Source organism: Nicotiana tomentosiformis, chromosome 5 (assembly GCF_000390325.3).
Source record: "Nicotiana tomentosiformis chromosome 5, ASM39032v3, whole genome shotgun sequence".
Classification (NCBI taxonomy): domain Eukaryota; kingdom Viridiplantae; phylum Streptophyta; class Magnoliopsida; order Solanales; family Solanaceae; genus Nicotiana; species Nicotiana tomentosiformis.
Window position 1 is genome coordinate 31,498,920 of NC_090816.1, and position 8,842 is coordinate 31,507,761.

Consider the following 8,842-nt stretch of genomic DNA (forward strand, 5'->3'; position numbering starts at 1 on the left):
AAGTCATGAATCATTAAAATCACATACGAGAAGTTTTAGTTTTAGGGAACGGGGTTCTAAAAGTCAAAATGACCGGTTGGGTCAATATATTATGAACCTCTTAAACAAATGTTCGTCCTCGAACGGGTTTAGAATTATACTTGAAGTGCTGAATAAGTGTGGATATCTGCTCCGCATGTTGTCCTCGGCCTCCCAAGTCGCTTCCTCGACTGGTTGGCCCCTCCACTGGACTTTTACTGCAGAAATCCTCTTGGACCTCAACTGGTGAACCTATTTATCAACAATGGCAACTAGTTCTTCTTCATAGCCCAAACTATTATCTAGCTGAACTGTGCTGAAATCTAACACATGTGATAGGTCGGCATGATACTTCCGGAGCATAGATACATGGAAAATCGGATGAACTCCCGATAGGCTTGGAGGCAATGCAAGCTCATAAGCAACCTCCCCAACTCGTCTCAACACCTCAAATGGGCCTATAAACCTTGGGCTCAATTTCCCCTTTTTCCCAAATCTCATGATTCCCTTCGTCGGCGAAACTTTCAAGAGAACTCTTTCACCCATCATAAATGATAAATCACGCACTTTCTGATATGCGTAACTCTTCTATCTAGACTACGCTATACAAAGTCGCTCCTGAATCAACTTTACCTTTTCCAAGGCATCCTTCACCAAATCAGTACCATATAACTTAGCCTCACTGGGCTCAAACCACCCGATGGGCGAATGATATCACCGACCATATAAAACCTCAAATGGAGCCATCTCGATGCTGGATTGGTAACTGTTATTATAAGCAAACTCGACCAAAGGCAAGAAATGATCCCACTGACCTCCAAAGTCAATCACATATGACCTGAGCATATCCTCCAAAATCTGAATTGTCCGCTCTAACTGCCCGTCGGTCTGTGGATGAAAAGTTGTGCTGAGCTCTACCCGAGTCCCCAACTCACTTTGTACTGCTCTCCATAAATGTGATGTAAATTGAGGGCCTCTATCTGATATGATAGAAATTGGCATACCGTGCAACCGAACTATCTCCTGAATATACATTGGGCCAACCTCTTTGAAGTATACGTAGTCATAACCGGAATGAAGTGTGCCGACTTGGTCAACCTGCCGATGATGACCCAAACTGCATCAAACTTCTGTAAGGTCTGCGACAATCCAACTACAAAGTCCATAGTGATGCGTTCCCATTTCCACTCTGGTATAGTCATCTGCTGAAGTAAGACGCCTGGCCTCTGGTGCTCATATTTAACCTGCTGACAATTTAGACACCTAGCTACATACTCAACTATGTCCTTTTTCATTTGTCTCCACCAACAATGCTGCCTCAAATCACGATACATCTTCGTAGCACCTGGATAAATAGAATACCGGGAACTGTGTGCTTCCTATAGGATCTTTTTCCTCAGTCCATCCACATTAGGAACACATAGAAGATCCTGGAGTCGCAGAACACCATCCGCGCCAATAGTAATTTCCTTGGCACCACCCCGTAGTACCATTTCTCGAAGAACCATTAAGTGTGGATCATCATACTGGCGAGTCGTGATCTGTTCAAATAGTGAAGACTGAGCTACTACACATGAAAGAACTCGGTTGGGCTCTGAAATATCCAGTCGCACAAGTCTATTGGCCAAGGACTGAATATCTAAAGCTAATGGCCTCTCCTTTGCTGAAATGAAAGCCAAACTACCCATACTCTCCGCCTTTCTACTCAAGGCGTCTGCAACCACATTTGCTTTGCACGGATAATACAAGATAGTAATATCATAATCTTTTAGTAACTCAAGCCATCTGCGTTGTCTCAAAATTAGGTCCCTCTACTTGAACAAATGCTGCAAACTGCGATGATCCGTGTAAACTTCACAAGACACCCCATAAAGATAATGCCTCCAAATCTTAAGAGCATGAACAATCCCAGCTAACGCCAAATCATGTATTGGATAATTCTTCTCATGGGACTTCAGCTGGCGTGAAGCATATGCAATAACTCGCCCTTCCTGCATCAGTACACAACCCAAGGCAATGCGTGAAGTATCACAATACATTGTATACATCCCCGGACCGGAAGGCAACACTAACATTGGCGTTGTAGTCAATGTTGTCTTGAGCTTCTGAAAGCTCACCTTACAATCATCGGACCATCGGAACGGAGCACCCTTCTGGGTTAATTTGGTCAAAGGTGATGCAATAGATGAAAAACCTTCCACGAACCGACAATAATAACATGCTAAACCCAGAAAACTGCTGATCTCGGTCGCCGAAGCGGGACGATTCCAGTTCTAAACTGCCTCGATCTTTTTGGGATCAACTTTAATGCCCTTGCCCGATACAATATGCCCCAAAATTTCTACAGACTCAAGCCAGAACTCACATTTAGAGAACTTAGCATATAGCTTTTGTTCCCGTAGCATCTGAAGCACTACTCTCATATGCTGCTTATGCTCCTCCTCACTGCACGAGTAGATCAAAATTTTATCAAAGAAGACAATGAAAAATGAATCAATATATGGCCTAAATACCCTATTCATCAGATCCATAAATGCTACCGGGGCATTAGTTAAACCGAAGGACATCACCGGAAACTCATAATGACCATATCTAGTCCGGAAAGCAGTCTTCGCAACATCCGGATCCCGAATCTTCAACTGATGGTACCCCGACCTCAAGTCAATCTTAGAGAACACCCTAGCACCCTGCAACTGGTCAAATAGATCATCAATATGCGACAACGGGTACTTGTTCTTAATAGTGACTTTGTTCAATTGGCGATAATCAATACACATCTGCATTGTTCCATCCTTCTTCTTCACAAATAATACCTGTGCACCCCAAGGCGATACACTCGGTCTGACGAACCCTTTGTCTAGTAACTCTTCAATTTGTTCTTTCAATTCTTTCAATTCTTTCAAAGCCATGCGATACGGTGGAATAGATATAGGCTGAGTATTTGGAGCCAAGTCAATACATAAATCTATATCACGATCAGGTGGCATACTTGGAAGATCTGAAATAAATACATCGGAGAACTCCCGAACTACATGCACTGAATCAATAGCAGGAGTCTCTGCAGTAATATTCCAAACATAAGCTAGATAAGCTAAACAACCCTTCTCAACTATGTGTTGAGCCTTCATAAAAGAAATAACCCGATTAAATGCACTAACAGACGAACCCTTCAACTCCAGCCTAGGCAATGCTGGAATAGCCAAGGTAATAGTCTTGGCATGACAATCTAGAATAACATGATATGGAGATAACCAGTCCATGCCCAGAATAATTTCAAAATCGGTCATCTCAAGCAATAGGAGATCTGCTCTATTTTTATAACCACAGAATGAAATAATACAGGACCGGTAGATCCGGTTCACAATAATAGAATCGCCCACATGAGTGGACACATAAACAGGAGTACTCAAGGATTCATGAGAAATACCTAGGAATGGAGCAAATAGAGATGACACATATGAATACGTAGATCCTGGATCAAATAATACTGAGGCATCTTTGCTTCAAATAGAAATAATACCTGTAATCACGGCATCTGAGGCCTCTGCATCTCGTCTGGCTGGAAAAGCATAGAACCGAGCTGGAGCGCCAAATGGCTGGCCTCCGCCTAGCTAACCTCCACCTCTAGGATGACCCCTACCCAATTGTCCTCCACCTCTTGGTGGTCGGACAACTGGTGGAGAAACTGGTCCAGTAATCATAGGCTGCTGACCCTGTTGCACTAATTTACCCCGAAGCATGGGGCAAAATCTCCGTATGTGACTGGGATCCCCGCACTCGTAACAAAGCTTTGGTGCGATGGCCTGCTGACTAAGTGTCTGGCCCTGGGGACCTGAATACCCACTTGAAGGACCCTGAATAGCTGGTGGGCGATAAGAATTCTCTGGTATAACACTAAAATAAGGTCGCACTAGAGCACCCCGAGGAGGCGGTGGTGCTGGATATGGGGGCCTGCTGGACTGCCCTCTCACGAAATGACCTCTGCCCCCAGACGGAGCACCTCTAAACTCTCCAGAATACTTGAACCGCTTATCTCTCATAACCTGCTGTCGGATCCGCTAACGTATACCCTCAATCTTGTGGGCTATCTCTACGACCAGCTCATAAGAAGTACCCATCTCAACCTCTCGATCCATAGTGGCCTGAATGCCAGTATGTTAACCCGCAACAAACCTCCGCACTCTCTCCGCCTCAGTAAGGAGTATCATAAGTGCATGGCGAGATAACTCAGAAAATCTCGCCTCATAATCGGTCACCGACATCTGATCCTGCTGGAGCTGCTCAAACTGAAACCTCAACTCTTCCCTCTGGGAGGGTGGAATATACCTATCCAGGAAGATACGGGTAAACCTGTCCCAAGTCATGGGAGGAGAATCTGTTGGTCTGCCAAGAACATAAGACTGCCACCATCTACGGGCTCTGCCTTCTAGCTGAAAAGCAGCAAAGTCTACCCCATGAGACTCTAATATGCTCATGTTGTACAGTCTATGCTTGCACCGATCAATGAAATCCTGGGGATCCTCATGTCGCTCACCCCCAAAGACAGGAGGATGTAGTCTAGTCCATCTGTCTAATAGTTTCTGCGAATCTGCGGCTGCAGCTGACCTGGGCTCAGGTGTAGCTGCTGCCACTGGCTAGGCTCCACCCACAGGTAGTGCACCCTAGGTCTGATATATAGTAGTTGCATGTCCATGAGCCTGCGCGGTAGGGGTCTATGCTCCCCCGCCCGACTAAGATGTGGCTGGGTCTGCCGGAAATAAACCGGCCTGAGTCATATTGTCCATGAACCGCAGCATACGACCTATGGCATCCTGAAATCCCGGTACATATGTGAAATCCACCGCAGCTGGCTCTGCCACAGGCACCTTACCCTGTTCCTCAATAATGGGATTCTCTGTTGGACCCACTGGCGGCATAACTGGAACAGTCCTGGGACGTCCTCACCCCCTACCACGGGCTAGAGCCCTCCCTCGGACTCAGCCTCAGCCTCTAGCAACCGGGGGAGTAGCTCTTCCCTGGTCTGGAACCTCATTAGAGCGCGTTCTTACCATCTGAGAAAGAATAAGAGAAGGATATTTAGTACTACATTAATTGCATAATGGAATATGAAGAAAGGTACAGAAGTCTCCAAGATAAGTACAGACGTCTCCGTATCGATCCGCAAGACTCTATTAGGTCTGCTCATAGCTTGTGAGACCTATGTGAACCTAGTGCTCTGATACCATGTTGTCACGACCCAATTTCACCTATAGGTCGTGATGGCGCCCAACATTATAGCTAGGCAAGCCAACTAATAAATTAAACGTATATCAATCATTCTTTGAAAATTTTCCAAGTAATTCGTTTTTAGCAATATTAATGAAAATAGAAAAGATACCGATTAATTTAAATCCAAGATAAATAATAAACTCTCAATTCTACCAATGTGTGTGACAAGACCTAATGTCACAAGTGTATGAGCATCTAGTAGATTATACAAAACTCCAAATACTGTCTGAAATAAAATAGATAGAATGTAAATACAAGAAGAGACATTGGTAGCTGTAGAACGACTCAGAAAGGCAGCTCACCACTACGCCTCTGGATAACGTGGATATGCGATAATAGGTCCTCCACTAGTACCTGTCTTAGATCTTGCACAAAAAGTGCGGCAAGTGTAGCATGAGTACGTAAACAACGTGTACCCAGTAAGTATCAAGCCTAATCTTAAAGTGGTAGAGACGAGATGACCGATTTGACACTCACTAAGAGTCAATAATAATAAATAAAATAAAAATAGCAATATCTAGATCAACATGATTTATAGAATTTACAATAATTTTTCTTTAACCAGCAGAAATAATTAAACTCCTTCAAATGTAATAATTCTCAATATATTAATTAAATTCTATCAATTCCAATAAATTTTCAATTTATCAATTAGCTTTACAAGCTGCAATAAACTATCAAAGTATCGTGTAATTATTATTATTAGACATGATTTTTGCCGAGGTCGTACGACCCGATCCGGAGTGTGGTGTACACTGCCGAGGGACGTGCGACGCGATCCATAGATGCATGTATCTTGCCGAGGTGTTCGGCCCGCTCCACAAAAAAAGGAGGATATTTTCTTATGTACCTCTGGAAAGAGAGTATATTTATTATAAGATCAATTCGAGAGGATGGACAATTTTTCTTAATAATTAATTAATTAAACAGAAAATCAAGCATTTGAGATTTCCATCCTTTAATATTTTTATCTAACAATTCACTATATATATATATATATATATATATATATAAAATAATATTAATTAAACAAAGAATATAATTTACACAAGTAACTCATGCTTTGAGTCCTAAGCTACGCGAAATTTAGCATCAATAGTAGCTACGTACGGACTCTCGTCACCTCGTGTGTACGTAGCCCCCACAATTAGCAACAATTATTACTTTAATTAGCTATAGGGTAATTTCCTCATTACAAGATTAGACAAGAGACTTACCTCAATTTGCTCTAATTTAATCCACTACTAGACCCTTTCTTCGATTATCCAACTCTATCTGGCTCGAATCTAGCCAAAATAATTCGATACAATCACTAAAAATTATATGAATCAATTTCATAAGAAAATACTACATTTTCAATAAAAATCCGAAATTAATTAAAACTTCGTCAGTGGGTCCCACGTCTCTGAATCTGGCGAAAGTTACGAAATCAGACAACCCATTCAATTACGAGTCCAACCATACCAATTTCACTCAAATCCGACTTCGAATCGATACCGAAATCTCGAAAATTTATTTTTATGAGATTTCGAACATTTCTCAAATTTCAATCTCAAAATACTAATTAAATAGTGAAAACAATGATATATTTGTGTATATAAACCAAATCCGAGTTAGAATCACTTACCCCAATATCTTTCCTTGAAAATCTATCAAAAATCGTCTCTGCTCAAGTTCCAATTTGTTAAAAATGGCGAATGGGACGAATGCCCCCTTTTATAAATCTGCCCAGACAGCCTTCGGAATTGGGCCTTCGATCATGGCATCGATCTTGAGCCTCGTCTCTGACTTCGACCCTGGCCGTCGACCCTGAGCTTGATATCTGGGCTCGATATCTGGGCTGGATCTTGGGCTCGATCACATCCCAGAATATCTAGCAGAAGAGAAAAATTGCAGCAGCTTTTTAATTCTAATTTTTGATCCGTTAACCATGCGAAACTCACCCGAGGCCCTCGGGACCTCACCCAAATATAGCAACTAGTCCTAAAATATCTTACAAACTTATTTGAAAGTTAAAATCACATAAAACTACGCTAAAATCACGAATCATGCTCCAATTCAAGCTTAATCAAACTTAGAATTTCCAACTTCTACATTCGATATCGAAACCTATCTAATCAAATCCGATTGACCTCAAATTTTGTACACAAGTCATAAATGATATAACGGAGCTATAAAAATTTTTGGAACTGGATTCCGACTCCGATATCAAAAAGTCAACTCCCCGGTCAAACTTCCAAACTTAAATTATTATTTTAGCCATTTCAAGCCTAATTTAATTACAGACTTTCAAATAAAATTTCGAACACGCTCCTAAGTCCAAAATTACCATACGGAGCTGTTGAAAGCGTCAAAATTTTATTCCGGGGTCGTTTCTTAAAATGTTTACCGAAGTCAAACTTTGCCTTTTAAAGCCATCTTAAGAAACCAAGTGTTCCGATTTCAACCCAAACACTTTCAAATCCCGAACCAACTATCCCCGCAAGTCATGAATCATTAAAAGCACATATAAAAAGTTTTATTTTTAGGGAACGGGGTTCTGAAAGTCAAAATGACCGATTGGGTCATTACAGTAAGATTCTAATGTGTTTTTCTTTTCCTGTTATATATAGATTTATCATTTTTATAAATATATTTTTCTATATGTTCTTAATTTGTTTGCCTCTATTTCTTTTCTTCAGTGAACCTTTTTGAATTAGGCATTAATCTATGACATTGACAATTTGTAGATAACTTTAAGTTAACATATAATGTAATCTAATTAATTAAGAAATCACATATAATAATAGGTAATTGCCAATCAAAAATTTTAACACTGTGAATGGGGTTGGCTTTCAGTAGTTTAAAAATCACTGGACAACGAGTTATTTACTTTATGAAATACAGTATTTTTTATTTTTGGGTTATACTATCGATGATTGAAAACTTAGTGAAGTTCATAATCAACTTGCAAACAATACTCAATATTCTAATGTTAGAATTAACACACATATAGATTTATCATTTTTATAAATATATTTTTCTATATGTTCTTAATTTTTTTGCCTCTATTTCTTTTCTTCAATGAACTTTTTTGAATTAGGCATTATCTATGACATTGACAATTTGTAGATAACTTTAAGTCAACATATAATGTAATCTAATTAATTATGAAATTACATGTAATAATAGGTATTGCCGATCAACAATTTTAACACTCTGAATGGGATAGGCTTTCAGTAGTTTAAAAATCACTAGACAGCGAGTTATTAACTTTATGAAATAAAGTATTTTTTATTTTCAGGTTATAATATCGATGATTAAAAACTTAGTGAAGTTCATAATCAACTTGCAAACAATACTCATTATTCTAATGTTAGGATTTACACACAATTAGTTTTGATTCTTATCTTATTAAGTGTGTTATTGAATAAGTTTTTATTAAATAAATTAAATATTCCTATGTATGCTTGGTGGATTTTATTCCTTAAAGTGTGACATTATCTCTATTTTAATATTGTAGTTACTCAATTAAATGTATCCCATAAAAGCATACTTTAACTATCAGAATAATACA